Source organism: Lissotriton vulgaris, chromosome 3_2 (assembly GCF_964263255.1).
Source record: "Lissotriton vulgaris chromosome 3_2, aLisVul1.2, whole genome shotgun sequence".
NCBI lineage: Eukaryota > Metazoa > Chordata > Amphibia > Caudata > Salamandridae > Lissotriton > Lissotriton vulgaris.
The window spans coordinates 295,228,156-295,245,526 of NC_141690.1; positions in this window are offsets into that span (position 1 = coordinate 295,228,156).

Sequence of the window (17,371 nt, forward strand, 5' to 3'; positions counted from 1 at the left end):
ACATGTCCCTGTCAGCGTCCGCAGCCGTCATTTGTTGGCTGATAGCCCATTCCAGTTTCTGTTGGCCTTCAATAAGCTGTTGCACCACTTGTTCCATGACTGTTGTTTGTATGGAGGGACCGTATCCCACTTCTGACACCAATGTAGCCGTGGGTGGGGGGCTGGTGATGCTTTCGGTGGTGACAACAGACGGCTCAACAGACACTTGACCAGTATATCTTTTCAAACTCGGTTTTATTTTTAAGGAACGCTTTGTACGGAACGTTAGTCTCTCCCTCGCAAACTCGATTTTATCCGTGGTGGTGGTCTTCGGGGCACGCAGGGTTACAGATTGGAGGTTCCCCGGTTGTCAGGGGCGTAGGATGAGTGGTATCTTCTTTAGAAGTAGCGTCGTGGATACCCCAGGCAAGGTCCGGTCTCAGGCGTTACTTTCCCCCGGTGCGGCAACATGGATGAAAGAAGATGGACAGAGGGAGGCTGTTAGTCGCTATATCTGACAAGCGTTTGCACCCAAGGGTTTCCCGTGGTTGTGAGGGACACCGGTGTAGATTACAAGCACGCTAGTGAGTATGTGATTGTACGGGAGGGAAAAGTGAGGGAATGAGGGGTAGGTACGCTAAGGGTATAGGGTAACGGGGAAAAAGGAGGGAAATGGGAAAACACGGAGGTTCAGTACACACAGGGAGCTTTTTACACTATTCACACGGAACACTCTTTCTCCCCACCCAAGCCGCCCAACGCTGCTGTACCTGGCTAAGCCACACTCCTCCCTCGGGAGCGTGGCACGGCGGAGCACAGGGTCGTTGGCCTCCTGGCTTTCCCTCTTCTTCTCGTCTTCCGTTTTCTCCCTCGTCTTTTTCCTACGTTCGGTGTTCCTCGCGTCCTCTGTCCTTCGGCTCGCCGATGACGTCACGCGCTGCGTACAGGGCTTCCCCTGTTTTCAACCATCCAGGATTGTCGACGTCAGTGGTAGGCGGGTCCTCTTGGAAGTCATCATACGCCCACTTAAAGGGGGCTGTGGACGTGTCTTCGGTTTGATCCACGTCCCAATCATCCCTCGGAGTTGCAGTCTGTAGAGTAGAAGGGGCACAATCAGGGATCCACCAGTCCTCCCGACAACCCGACCCGACCCCGTTACAAACGCATACCGTTACAACGCGAAGTAATATATACAAATTAAAAGCACCATTACAACGAAAATAAATATAACGCATACCATTACAACGCATATAAAATTAATAATACATATATATTTATTGTTTGTAAAATAACTCCTGGGACGGGATGCAGGAAAAATAGGGGTTTGGGTGGAAAAGTGTATTAAACTGTAGTAAAAAACGGAACAATAATTATTAAAAATATCATTTTATTTTTAGCAATTGATACTAGAGTATTAAAATAAATACTCTTATTTAAAACAACATAAAAAATATTAAAATAATTAAAATATACAAAAATACCTCCTTTAACGGGATATCCAAATAAAACTGATTTTGGTTGGGGAAGTGTTTTAAAACATGGAAAATATTTATCACTATTATTAAGAGATATCGGGCATATCTACAAAATGTACTCGAGTGTTAAAATTAATACTCGAGTATTAAACAAATAATTCAAATATTATAAACAGATTGATAAATCAACATAAAACGATTTTCAAAACATAAATATTAAAACAATATAAATGAATCACATAAAGAAAACTCTTCCCAAAAAATCACCAAAACATAAACATAGCCACCATTTTAGAAACAAAGCTAAAAATGAGTCCTACAACTCTTTTCATGAACCAAACACCAAGCCACTCAAAACAAAATGGAGGACAAAACGCAGTTCAAAGCATAAAACACTCACTTTTAAATAGATAATTAAAATGATACGTTTTCACATCAAACAAATAAGAAAAAAATACACATTTAAACGATACTTTTCTCAAAAATTAAGATGACACTCACAAAAACCTATAAATACAAGACCCCATTTTGAATTCAGTAGCTATTGTACAACCAGAGAGAGCAGACGGTAAATCCTGAAACTCTGACCTTTTTCCACAAGAAACAACTCTACCCAAAAAATACAACTCCTTTCGTAGAAACAAGTATGAATTATAACACATGAAAACATAGCTTTTATATAAAAAATTCACAACTTAATTTTAAATTTAAATCATTATTATGTTTCAGATTTCTGCATACTTTGCCATCTCTTTCAAAATTCTTATCGACATTTGAAGAAACTGGCAATAGTTGCAAATACGTTTTTAAAATTAAATATAATAAAAATGACATTTTAAACTATAACATGTAACAATGTTATAATTACTCTTCTTAAAAAATTAAATGTGAATTGTATATCTGTCTAAAATCAATTCAATTTATGACTAAACAACGATTTAGTAAGCTTAACATTATTACATTTGCATTTTTCCAGCTTACTAAATAATTGTTAGTGAACAAAACATTACATCCAAAAAAGATTGAATGGAAAACGCAGACAACTGATAACAACTATATAAACAAAGGTAACCAATGTAAACTTGTATTCATTATAAAGTTTTTTTCTCAAGTACATTTCTTTAAGAAATAACTGTTGTATTTCGATAAAAACCGTGAACCCGTAATAAAAATACAATGAAATATCTTGAAATGTTTTTCATATTTTAAAGCACTTTTCAAAAATATTACCAAATGTTTTCATTAACCAAGACATTTCCCCCCCCAAAAATAGGGTTTTTCAAATAAGAAATAACACATACATTTTCTTTCCTACCCTCAACAGATAAAACAACAGTTTTATAAACCTCGAAAAGAGAAAAATAAGACCTTCATAAAACGACCCTATTAATACTCGACAAACAATCAACCAAACTACTAATTCAAATAAGGTAAATTAATTTCTATAAGCAACAGTTACCCATTATTGATTAACCTCTTTTTAATCCTCGAACACTGACTTCACCTTTAAAAAGCAAACTAAACGAAAAAAAAATTAACAATTTTTTTTAACAGATTCTGAAAAACAAACATTTTCATGGCTCGACGAATATCAACAAACTTCATCAAACACCCAAAACTAAACTACCAAAGGTAAGAGACAAGAAATACTTTAAAAAAATCTCTATACGTCACCAGAAAAAGGAACATCAAAGAAAATCAATGCACATATTTTTAACAATGATAAATGCTTTTTAAACTGTTTGAAATGCAACTGCACAGTAATTTAACAGTAACGTAAATTATGAAAAAAGCAGAAAAAAAGGCATTTTTAAATCGTCTTAAAACATTTTTTAAAAAGCACCACATTAATAATATATTTTTCTTTACATGCTAAACAGGCCAACATTTTTTTTTAGTTCAAACCTTTTTTTATTAAGAGAAAGAGAAACAGGAGTTTACAAAGACGAAAACAAAACATACATTTAATTACATTCACTTATCAGTGCAACCGGATTTTCAAATTCAAATAACGAGCATCAAGACCCTTTAAACAAATAATTCTCTAACAATGAAATAAATGAAAGACACATATATATACAAGCAATTATTAATCCAAAAGAATGGTTGCAATATGATTGCATTGGAGGAAGAGCGAAGAAGAAGAAAAGAGAGAGGGAGAGAAGAAAGATGTAGAAAAAGCGGAAAGGAGGAAGGAAAAGCGAGATTGAAGAGATTTATATGAAAAATAGAAACAGCATTTAACATAACGTCTTATTGTGTACTCTGACTCGTACTCGGGGGGTAAAAGCGTCTATGTTGTGCTCTTATGGGTGATCGGGACGTGGTCAATATCAGTGAATGTGCCCAGTGTGCAAATCTAAGGTGGATCATAGCAAAGTTCCAGAGAATCAAGTGAACTCCAGAGCTTGGCGTGCCATTTTCGCCACGGTGAGGAGTGGAGAGCATCATTATCTTCGCACCATAGAGAGGCCAATCATTCTTGCCATATTTTGAAGGAAACATCGGATGCACTTTTCCATTTGTTTAGGATGACTTTACAAGCAAGCGTCAGCATGAGATCCATTAGGTGGCGGTCATGTTCATTCACTAATTTTGTGTCAACTGCCCCAAGCATAACATATGCGAATTCTCTAATAGGTCGGTTTTAGAAGATTCTTTGAATGTAATTATAAATCTTATCCCAAAAGATTTGGAGCAACGGGCAATTAAGGAACATGTGAGCTAAGTCTCCCACATGAGATTATGAATTCCAGCACAGGGGGCTATCAAGGAGTTTAAGCTTGTGGAGTTTTTCCGGCGACCAATTTGTTATTTTTATCAGCATGAATTTGTTTGAGAATGTATCAGTGATATTTTATTGGAAAAAGGTGTAATATGTATCTTATCCCACTCAAATGGTATTATAGAGGAGTTATGTTCATTTTCAAGAGCAATTTCGCACTTCCTATGTGCCTTCTGGAGGTTTGGGAAGAGTATTTTATAGATTCTAGACACCATGTGACCCATGAACATGAGATGAGACAGCTTGCTACAAATTGTGGGGTTGCCTGGAGAGATGGCTCTGGCAGAGAGAAAGGATTTAAGACGTAAGAACTTGTAAAAGTCAAGAGGTTGGAGATCGAATCGTGATTGTAAGGTGGCGAAAGGGAGAGGCGCAGACCCCTAATAAAGATCTTTCACTAAGTTCAAACCTTTTTTTGACCATTGCTCCCAGTAGAGGTGTTTAACATCTTCCTTTATGGCTGGGTTGAACCACAACGCGGTTAAGTTGGATTTGCTTATTTTGATTTGTACTTTTAAGTTTAAGTTTCTCTCTAGGTTTAGAAGGGCCCTTCTAGTATTAAGAAATATGCATTTGGAATGAGGAAAAGATGCCAAATTCATTGATATTAGAGCTGGTAGAGGCAAGTTGTCAATGATGGCCTTTTCGACATGGACCCAGACATGAATGTATTCAGGTTAAAGTTGGAACCAATTCACACCTTACTTGCACAAATACGCCGTCTGGTAGCACCTAAAATTTGGTACGCCTATGCCACCATTATTTTTCGGCAGTTGGAGATTCTTCAGAGAGATTCTTGGTTTTTTGTCTTGCCATAAAAAAGTATTGAAGAGCTTATATATTTTGGTGAGGAAGTCATCTGATAGTAGCATTGGGAGCATACTTATCAGATAGTTGACCAGAGGTGGATCATCATTTTTAAACTTTACGCTCTACCCCACCACAATAAAAATTTCGGTGACCAACAGTCCAGGAGAGAGGTTATCTTTTTATGAAGGGTGTGTTCATTTATCTTGAGGGTGCTAATTAGGTCCTTTTCAAATTCAATCCCTAAATATTTGAAGCTTTTGGTTTGCCAGAATAAGCCAGAGTTACCTATAATGCTTCTATCATCTTTATTATGGAGGAGTTTCACCTCCGTTTTGTCCTTGTTAAGCTTATAGCCTGACACTTCAGCAAAATCTGCAATAAAGGACATCAGGGTCGGGATTGCCAAGTCTGCATTCTCAGATACGAAAAAGACGTCGTCAGTCATCAAAGTAAATAGCTTTAATATGGTCATTATTACGAAGATAATAGAGGAAGGGTTCAATGGTGAGAATAAAGAGGGAGGGAGATAGGGGGCAACCCTGTCTTGTACCTTGCTCCAGGTTAAAGGGTGACGATAGGCATCCCCCTGAACGCACTCTCGCCGATGGATTGGAATATAAGGCCATCACCATACGGATAAAGTCTGTTCCCAGTATAAATTTGTGCAAAGTGGCTTCCAGATAAGACCAGTGGACCATATCAAAGGCCTTCTCTGCATCTTACGTCATTGCAACGGTCGGGTGGTAATTAGCTTGGCCTTCTCCATTATGTATGCTAGGGTGCGGGTGTTGTCGCTAGACAGTCTATTTTTGAGAAACCCCACTTGCGATGGGTGAATGAGTTTGTGTAGGATTTTCTGGATTAGTTTGGCGGGGATCATGGCATAAATTTTGCAGTCAAGGTTGATCAGGGATATCGGCCTGTAATTCTTCGGGGAAGTCGGGTCTTTCCCTTCCTTTGGAATTACTGCGATAACTGCTTCCGCATGGGGTACCGGTGATTTGTCCGCTATTAGCGAAACCCTTATATAAGTCTTTAAGAGGTTCTTCTAGGGTTGAAGAGAATCTCTTGTAAAACATGGCACTGAAACCATCTGGTCCCGGGGCTTTCCCGGTTTTGAGAGTTTTTATGGTATGTTCGATTTCTGCAGCGGATATGGCAAGGTTAAGGTCCGCCTGGTCTTGCAGCGGGAGGGAGGGGAGAGCACAATTTTCCAGGTATGTACCTAATTTGGTTTTATTACGTTCTTTGTTTTTACTATATAGGTCACTATAGAAATCTTTGAATATGTCAGCAATTTTAGTGGGATCAGCTTGTGACGTTCTTAAGCCGGATTCCAGCTCTATCACTAATGATTTTGTTGTATTCATATTTCTTGGTCATTATGTCGCTTAGGGTCTGAGGGTCTTTAGAAAGCACGTGCCTCTTTTCAAGCGTTGATATCTCTCGTTCTAGCCGCGTTCGGTTATTGTTGGCTTCTTTGTTCATGGCTACACGAATCTTAATTATGAATCCTCTAATGGTGGTCATAAGGGCCTCCCATCTCGTTAGGTCAGTAGTGTCCCCCATCTGGTTGTGAACAAGGTATTCCTGTACAGCTGTATCGATAGCCTTCCTATTCTCATCACTTTTCAAGACCGCGCTATTGAACCTCCATAAGCTTGATTTTTTAATCTCATTTGATTGCCAGTGTCATTGTGATGCAAGAGTGATCAGAAACTACACGTGGCTCAATGGAAGTGTCTTCGATATCTGCAGAGGAGTGACCAGACATAAGGATATAATCAATACGTGAGTATGATTTGTGTGGAGGCGAATAGAAGGTAAAGTCCCTCCCAGACGGATTCAACAATCTCCAAGAATCGGTCAGATTATAACGAGCGCAGATATTGAGGAGTGCTTTGTGCGAGCTATTCGGGCGAAAGGGACAATGCGAGTCTCTGTCCAGATGTGGATCAAGAGGTAGATTGAGATCACCACCCATGATGTGAGTCGCATTGTCTGGGATCGTGTGAATGTGGTCAGATAGCTCTTTCCAGAAACTTGGGTCGTCCTTGTTAGGGGCATAGACATTAGTCACATAGAATTCCTTGTTATCCTTCATCAATTTCATAGACACCCACCTACCCTTAGGATCAGCAGTACTCTGAACGACGTCAATATTGGCTCTCTTTGCAATGAGGCTTAAGATCCCGTTCTTCTTTCCTAAGGCATCTGAGCCGATTTCCTCGCTGTATACTTTATTCTTCATTGAGTTAAATTGAGACAAGTCAATCTTAGTCTCTTGTAGCAATATAATATCACCTTTTTGCCTGTGTATATAATCGAGTATTTTCCTCTTCTTGACAGGGTGATTGATGCACTTTACATTAAGTGAAACGATTCTAATGGACTGCTGGTTCAGAACCATTATATGGGGAGAATCGTGATTGATTGCACAGCACGGTACATGAGTCAAGAATCATGGTAGGTACTATGTGTACGTGCCGGAAGGGGCCAAAGGGCCACATGTGGGGCATGCAATCGGAGAAAAAGATCATGAGGAAATAAGTGTCTGATGAATCATAGCAAAAGAGTAGACGCAAAATCCGGGCACTGTCAGTGGAGTACGAGGAGCAGCTGTTTGAACATAAATGTAAACATAGGAAGAAAGACAGAGAGAGAAAAAACAATATGGACAATAATCCCCACCCATCCCCCCCTCACTCCAAACCCTCCCTCCCCACCCCAAAAGTACTCTAAGGACATGGCGACCAAGGAGAACGAGCAACAGTTACAACGACTCTCTCCCGTGGCAATAGTAGATTATATCCTGCTTAATATTTATAGGGTTTTGCAACAATTAACATTAACAATAAGAGATTCTACGCACATTTGTCGGAAGGCTGCATACAATCAGTCGGTCAGCTTCAGAACATTTTGAAATACATCGAAAAGTGCAAAGAGCACAGAGTTAAGTGACTTAACCACATTATTCCAATAATTGCCTCATATGAAAACACGTGGAAAAGCGAAATGACAGAGCATAGCTGCCATAAGAACTATGGATTTGTCCTTGCCTATACAGAAGGCAACAATCTGTAAAGCTTAGTGTAGAGTGTAGCGTAGGTATAGAACTTCATTGCCATTCTCAGAACCATAGCCATCGCCATAGGCATAGGCATTGTGAGAGTATCGCCGGCATGAGCAGTGCTCAACACGTGCAGTCGCTATTAGTGTTTGGAGACAGTACCAAGATGAGGGTCAAACCTTTGCCCAAAGCAATCATACAAGAGTTAACCATTAGTAATTGGTGACAGTACATGCCTTACCATGGTGTAGATCATGTCCAGGATATCAGGGCATCCGAACATGCAATTAAAAAACACCTTTACACAAAGGACATGGGTTCATAGACCTGGACCACAAGATTTCCGTTGGAGAAGTAGTGATCACTAGTAGTCCCTTAGTGAAATACATTTTTGGTAGACTGAGTAGATCATGCTGGTACATGTCAGGTTCCCACCGTCGGGGCATCTGATGTAGCCGTTTCCATTGAAGACTCTTCTGGGCCGTCGAGAAATTTCCTCAGGTGTGACGGATCTGAAAATATCTGTGGAACTCCCTGTACCAGTACCCGGAATCTCGCCGGGCCCACAAACCGAATTGGTAGTTGAGTGTCCGCAACCTTGGCCGGAGGGCCAGGAAGTTTTTCCTTATGATGACAGTTTCCTTCAGAGCGGTTTACAGACAATCGGTCTTGGGCCTTTTGACCCGGTATAATACGCGTTGGAACTCTGTGAGCTCGGTCGAATTCCAGTGGATTGCTGAAGGAGAGATTGGTGGCTCTAAGGAACCAGGACTCCAGAAAAGCTACACATGATCCGTCCTTATCTTCTGCGCCTTCCGGAATGCCAAAGATATGGAGGTTCCCCCTACGATTTCTATCTTCCAACTCCGACAGGCATCTTGATATGGAGGTTGTTGAGAGTGATAGCTCTTGAGGGATTTGCTCACTGTTACTTCAGTCTTCAAGCTGGCTTATTCTGCTTCAGAAATCCTATTATTCGTGTCTTTGATGTCTTGCCTGACTGCAGAGACCTGTCTCTGGTAGATTTTGCAACGTCATGAACCTCAGTAAGCTTGGTTAAATTGTATCTAACGTGGCGTTGATATCACGTTTTCCTTTGGTTGGTAATTCTGGGTTCGGTGGTTCGGCTTTCAGCCTTTTCAGGTTCTTAGCTTCTTTTTCTCTCATGGTGCAGAAGGTGACAATCACCTATGAGCAGAATTCACTCGGAAACCTTGTTACGACTTTTACTTCCTCTAGATAGTCAAGTTTGATTGTCTTCTCGGTGCTCCGCCAGGGCCGTTGCCGACCCCGGCGGGTCCGATCCGAGGACCTACCTAAACCATACAATCGGTAGTAGCGACGGGTGGTGTGTACAAAGGGCAGGGACTTAATCAACGCGAGCTTATGACCCGCACTTACTGGGAATTCACTCAATTGGTAAGTAAAAATTTGAATAAACTGTAAATTGTAGTTTTAAATGTCTCGTAGTTTCTAGGTAGGGTGAGCGCTGTGAGTTTGGAACCAAATCCAGTCGATCAGGGGTTAAGATGGCCAGTTAGAACTACCTCCAGAGCTAGTAATTATCAGTGCTTGCAGGAAATGTCCACTACGTTGGCCATCTTAAAGTCAGGCAAGGGAGATAGTAGTGGAAGAACTAGATCTTCTGCCTTGCAATAATTTGGAGACAGCAGAGCACCTCATAAGCTACAGAAGGCAGGCAGCGTGCTATAGGCTTAGCACTGGTGTGGAGCCTAGCCCGGATACGCAAACTTAAATCATCATGCAGTCAGCAGATTATAGGCATACCAAGGGCGTTTCAGAGCAGAGCATTGGCACTGGGATACATGTAGCAGTGATCTCATTTAGCAGGTAAGGCAAAGGCATCTCTTACTGGGCCGGCGAGTATGTCGATAAGCAGCATTGAGGCAGCAAGGACCCCTAAGTAACGGTACCCTCTTTTCAGTTAGCGCTGGGACGCTTGTGGGCAGCCATGCGCTTTATAAATCAAATTACATTTAATTTAATTTCATTAAAGGGCAGATTGCAGAGAAGTCGGGCCGGTTTTTAGATCGGCGAGCCGCTATTTTAGGGAATTGCTGCGCGCGATACCGGAGTCATATAGCAGGTCAGCCGATCGTAACTCTCAGAGTCGGATCCAGTGAACGCGGCCACGTTAGGAACCAGCAGCTTGCTCACAGGGGTACCTTGGGTGAAAAACTCGGCTCGGCAGCGCCGGCAGGCTGGAGCGGAGTCTTGCACTAGGACGTGTGGTCGCTGCCGCCGGAGCTCAAATGGCCACCATAGTCTCTGAGGTGGAAACACCTTCAAATGTGCGCCCGAGGGATACTTCTTGTGCCGCTAGCAACGCAGTGCTTTCCTCTTCACCCACACATCGTTAGGATTCTTCATGCATGCAGGAATATGCCGGGGATTATCAACAAGATCGGCGCCACAGGAGGAGAGAAGGGTCAAGCAGCCATCTTCCCCGGCGTCCAAGCCACGCCCCCTTCCTAAACAGGCCAACATTTTAGAGAAAAAGCACTGCAAGAAACCGATTTTCTGCAAAGTGTCAACAAATCAAAAATGAAGGTAAATTGAAGAAAAACTAATTAATGCAATTTTCAAAAAGAATGAGTGTTGTGTTGAATGTGCTAAAAAATCCCCTGTAGTGTAGCAGAAAACTACATGTGGGATAGTGTAGCAGTAGGGTAAGTGATGGATACAGTAGGTGTTTAATTTACTATTCTAACTCCAGGAAGGTGTAACAGTAAGATAAGTAACGGATAGAGTAGGGGTAAAAAATACTATTCTAACTCCAGGGTGGTGTAGCCGTAAAGAAAGTGTAGGATAGTGTATGGGTTAATTTAAATATTCCAACTCCAGGATGGTGTAGCAGTAGGGTAAGTGATGGATAGTGTAGGGGTATAATTTACTATTCTAACTCCTGGAAGGTGTCTCAGATAGGTAAGTAATGGATAGAGTAGGGGTTTAAATTACTATTCTTACTCAAGTGTGGTGTAGCAGTAGGGAAAGTGTAGGATAGTGTAGGGGTTTAATTTACTATTGTAACTTCAGGGTGGTGTAGCAGTAGGGTAAGTGATGGATAGTGTAGGGGTATAATTTACTATTCTAACTCCTGGAAGGTGTCTCAGTTAGGTAAGTAATGGATAGAGTAAGGGTTTAAATGACTATTCTTACTCAAGTGTTGTGTAGCAGTAGGGTAAGTGTAGGATAGTGTAGGGGGTTAATTTTTCAGGGTGGTGTAGCAGTAGGATAAGTGATGGATAGTGTAGGGGTTTAATTTACTATTCCAACTCCTGGAAGGTGTAACAGTAAGGTAAGTAATGGATAGAGTAGGGGTAAAAATTACTATTCTAAGTCCAGTGAGTGTATAGCAGTGAAGGAAGTGTAGAATAGTGTAGGGGTTTAATTTACTATTCTAACTCAAGGGAGGTGTTGCAGTTGGGTAACTGTAGGATAGTGTAGGGGTTGAAATGACTGTTCTTACTCCAGTTAGGTGTAGCACTAGGGAAAGTATAGGATAGTGTAGGGATTTAATTTACAGTTCTAATGCCTGGAAGGTGTATCAGTAAGGTAAGTGTGGAGAAGAGTGGCTCACTGGTTAGAGCAGGCAGACCCTGAAGCAGAGGTCAGACCCGGGACCAGGGTTTAATTCCCGACGCGGCAGGGTCTTGAGCTCAAATGTCCACGGACTCGATAATTCTCGCTTTGGTGCCTGACCTAATCATGGGTTCACACTCTGCAACTCTGGGCATTAAGCTTGCTTAATCTCCACAACGGCCCCCGCGGCGGGATGCCTGGCTTTCACCTTGGGGATGCCCGTTAGGGGCTATCTCACAGGGAAAAGCCAGGACGGGTTCCCAAGGCAAGCGCCGAGATGCCTCTGGGTAGTCGAGCGCTATATAAGAACATACAAAAAAAAAAAAAAAGTGATGGATAGGATAAGGGTTTAAATTACTAATCTAACTCCAGTGAGGTGTAGCAGTAAGGAAAGTGTAGAATAGTGTAGGGCTTTAATTTACTATTCTAACTCAAGGGTGGTGTAGCAGTAGGGTAAGTGATGGATAGTGTAGGGGTTTATTTTACTATTCTAACTCCTGGAAGGTGTATCAGTAAGGTAAGTAATGGATAGAGTAGGGGTTTAAATTACTATTCTTACTCCAGTGTGGTGTAGCAGTAGGGAAAGTGTAGGATAGTGTAGGGGTTTAGACAAATTCAAGAAATTACAAAATCTTTTTTTTTTTACAGATGTCTGCAGATAAAACTGCCACATATATCAAATCTAACAAAGGAACCAGATTAATAAAACATGCAGGATATATATATTGTAAGGACAGAATAAGTGAACCACAAAGACATTGGAGGTGCGTGCAATATTACTCATGTCATTGCAAAGGCAGAGCGGTTACTCTAGATGAGACAGTCATAAAAACAACAGACCACAACCACTCTGCCTCTGCAATGGACATTGAAGTTCGTGAAACTATAAACAAGATGAAGGATATTGCAAGCACCTCCAATCACACTTCTGATTCTATTTTAAGGGAGGTTGCTCAGCATGTCCCCAGTCATGTAGCTAGCAGTATGCCAATAATTCCTAATCTTAGAAGAATAATTCAAAAACAAATGCAGGCAAGTAACACAAATACAACCACTACACATACCTTTTCTGATATTCACATTCCTCGTGAACTCACTATATTTTTCTAATGAACCTTTCCTTCTGCATGAACCAAAACCCTCTAAAATGTATACTTATCTTCAGTACACCCTGCAACCTTGTCAAATTAGAGAATAGTGAAATTTGGATGATGGATGGGACATTTAAAAGCACGCCCCATCCATTCACTCAAATTTACACTATTCATGCTAAAATTAACAACAATGTAATTCCCTTAATGTACAGTTTGCTAACTGATAAACAAACTGCAACCTACACTGAACTTTTGTCAGTGATTAAAAACAAAACATCAAACAAAAGTCCTAGAAAAATAATTATTGATTTTGAATTTGCAATGATAAATGTTATAACCAAAACGTACACGGATACCCAAATTCAGGGATGTTTTTCCCAACTTTCCCAGGCTTTTTGGCGTAAATTACAAAAAACATCCCAACTGCTCTTTGCTTTGTTCCTCCTGAAAGTGTAGACGAGTACTACACTGCAATTACAGAATCTGAATATTTTACTGAAAACAAAGAGAAATTGGCACCCTTACTAAATTATTTTGAAGGCACATCGATTGGGCATCTAAGCAGGTCGGGTTGCAGGAGGAAACCACGTTTCCATGTGGTGTGGTGGAACTGCTACACAAGCTGCTTAGAAGGAGAACCAAAGACAAACAATGCCATAGAGGGATGGCATAACTCCTTCAACCATACAATTGGCAATCTTCACCAACTTTTATCATTTTTTGGAAACTTTGAGAAAGGAGCAACGTTTTCAAGAAATGAGAATCTCACAAACATTGACAGGTAGTCTAAACCCACGCATTTCCTATCAGTTCCTCTAGGCACCCCGTCCTTCTCAATACATAAGAAGCTTGGTACGAAATACCCAACTGATATGCTAGTGATATGCCCATCATATTATGGTTAAAAATGTGGGCATGTAAGGGGACAACATTAAACAAACTCATCCTGAATGATTGTCTGGCCCTTGACCACGCCACACCAATACCATGGTTGAAGTATATTAAAGAGACCTTAACAGGTATGGAGAGACGTGATCTTTTACTAACTCTGATCGGATAACCAAGAGAGATCTGAACCCCATAAATGCAAGCCTTATGGAGCAGAGGGTAGTGGCAAGGGAAGAGAGGAATCTCCTAAAGCCTAGAGTACGCCAATGTATTTTGTTAAAAACTACTAATTCAGTGGAGCCTTACTTACTGGGACTCATAAATTAGCAGGACAGATTCCAGCTCAAGAGGTTCCGGTTAGACCTTTTCCACCTCCTTCTTGCTCATTCTAGGGGCTGTACCAAGGGCCAAACTTTGATGTCCTGTGGCTACGATGGTCAATCTCCACAGGACATGATCCATTTTATGATGTTTTGTAGTTTTTATGAAACTCTTAGAAAGTCTTTTATAATTCCAATATTGGAAAGAGCTAATTTTATGCAAGTACGCCCAGCTTTTGTTTATTTACAAATGCTGATGGGTAGTGCAGTTTTATGTACCTGAATTTTTAAAATCTGACGCCAGACTTAGATCCAGTTGGGACTAAGCAGCCAGTTCAACTTAACCGTACTCCCCACAAAGGCCTTGATGATTCGTTTCTTTTGCTGTAGCATTTATGTAACTCAAAGCCAGTGGTCGGCTTGGTACAGATATTTTAATCCACTGGCAGTGCCGGGTGTGGTTGGTTTAATTTTTACCAGATTCATCATTGTATTTCATATTTGTGTGCTTTTATGATTTTAATATCTGAAACCCATCAATCTGCTCTCAGAAACTGTGGAGGCTGAAGGACTCACCAAGATGGTTCCATTTCTATACACCCACTTATAATCTTGTAATGGAGAATCCTTAGGGCTCCGGAAAGGTCAATGGACCCTTTCCACCGTAGACAAATTAGAGCCGTTCCAAAAACTTCAAAATATCATAGACTTTTAGAATTGTAATGAATAGTCAATGATGAGAGGTTGTTAAAGTTTCAAAGCCTTTATTTATGGTTAGGGTCTCTAATTATCTTTATTCAGTTTAGTTTGTTTACAGAAACAATAAGATTGGTTAGAAGTCAGAATACTAAAAGTAATATACAGAGTTCCATAGTGAACCTCAATAAACTAACTAATAACCTAATCTAAATGGAGCTCATAAAGAGTTCTTTGGAAAAGAGCAAGATGAAACTCTCCTAAGAGTAGTTGTGGAAAATTAGCACAGTTCCCTATACTGCACATAATGGAACAAACTCTGTAGTAGCATTAGTCTCCAAAATCTGAAATAAGTCAACAGCCCTCCATAACGAAGAGTCTCGGGTCATGAAACTATCCATCAGCAGGACTGAAAGAATAAGGTAAGGAAAGTAAAAGATGAGGTGGAAATGGGAATGCGAAGCCGATTAACTAGGTAGGAACACTCAATGAATATTCATGCTATTGTAATAATTTTGATGGGGTCTTCACATAACTGCCAATAAGAATTGTTCTCGTGGTGGTGTTGGTCGTATGATGTCTCTTCTTCAGATTCCCACAGTCTGCACTCACGTTGGCATATTTGGTACAGTTTTGCTAATGCACTTGTTCCACGAGGGAAAGTTCTCACGAGAACTCTTACCCAAGATAAAAGGTGCACCATAAGCTCGATGTGTAGACAAAGGTTAGTCAGTAATATGAAAACGATAGCAGCCTTCATGAAGTCTCTAAGCATATTGTACTCTAGTGAATGATCTAATATAGGGTGAGAAACTGAATAAACATGAGGTTGGGGCTAATGCTAAGCAGTTGCAAAAAAAGGTTTACTTATGAAGCTATGAGCAAGAGTCGAGAGAGGCTTTGGGACTTATTACAAAGACATGTTAAGGAATGGTTGCCTGGTGCAAAAAGTTTCAAATACACACATTTATTAGTAAATATTTTAATAACATTTTAAATTCTACATGGGATTACTAATACATTATACACAGTTTATTAGCTAAGGTTTCACACATTATGTATTATGCTTTTACGTTTTGCCTTCAAGTTCTTTCCTGGTGTAAACCTTTCTGCAGCATTTAAAACACATTCTAAAGCGTAATTCTAACCCAATTAAAAAGTCGCTTTTCAAATGATGCACTATTTCCCTCAAATTCCCTCCCCTTTGATGATGCTTATCATTACAATTTGGTTTTACATTCAATTCTGATTCTAAAGTTTCATCCTCAGGTGTATCCTGTCTTTTTTTTATCCCCCTTGTGTGTTGCACTGTTTACATGTAGTAGTCATTCATTATTCCCACTAACTCCATGTCCTTTTTGCATCATGTCTTTTCTGCAAGAAATATTTGAAGCTCAAATATAGAACATACAGAAACATAAAAAATAGGCCTATTATTAGTATAGGCATTAGTATAGCTTTTTTATTCACTTTTCAGTTGTTGAAACCCAGTTGTCAAATGTATTTAAACCCTTCCCAAAATGTTTGTGCAAACTTGGTGTTTCCAATTCTTGTAAATCGGGGTTCAAGTTTGATATGTTCCCTGCAATTCTTCTATCTTTCTTCTCTAGTCTGGTACGTACGTGCAGCAGTGAGTTAGCTTAGGCATGTGGAAGATTTCTCCTTTCTCTGCAAGAAGGTTATCTAAAGCAAGACGTTCTTGTAAAACCATAGACCTCATAGCAACTAATTCAGTGTTAATTAGGAGCAAATGCGCTTGTTGCCAGTCTATCCACTACGGAAGCTAGCTTCCTGATCTTTTAATCATTCACAATTTTCCTCACTGGTGATTGCACTGCTTCAAATATTTTTCCCACTAACGGAAGATGATTTCCTATATGGCGCTTATGTTTGCATGATGGTGCTAGTGCCAAAACGTCTATGTTCCTAACGTGATGCATTTTTGGAATTAGTATATCCAACTAACATGTTTCCTCCCAATCAGCAGGTAACCGGAAGTAACCACTTTGTCAACATATGTAATATACTCCAGGAATCTTGTTTCCGTCTCCTTGAAAAATTTGTCAAGCTCCCCCCCTAATTATTCAAACATTTGTTCACAACCACTTGTCCTGCATGTCTCGTTCTTTTGTGTCCTTTTATAAAAACAAACTTTCCCCTTGTGTCGACTGTATAATTTGAGTTGTGGATAAATCATTTTCTTTTTAAGTTCATTCTCTTTCTTCCATGCATTCTCTAACACACCTTCCTTGTGTTCTGCAGTCTGTCATGTTCATGTAACTTTCCTCTAGGGCTATAAATATAAGCTTTTTTTTCTTTGGGATGCAATAAACAGGTCAAATTAGCTTTATAAGCATCTTTATTACTTATATGTAAGTGTAGAAAGAAATAATATGAAGCAGTGTCCATTGTTTTCCTTTGCGGGTTTAAAGTCATACTGTTTATCAGTGGCATTTGTGACCGCACTATATCCTAGTTTGAGCATGTCCTTCTATGGACTACTAAAAGCAAAATACTACAGGACATCGCATATGACATAGTAATGTGACAGTGTGAGACTACTTCTGAAACTGAAGCCAGACCGCAAATGTGCACAAACACAGAAATCCTCAACATCTAAATAATGTGTATATTCTTCAACTAATCTAGAA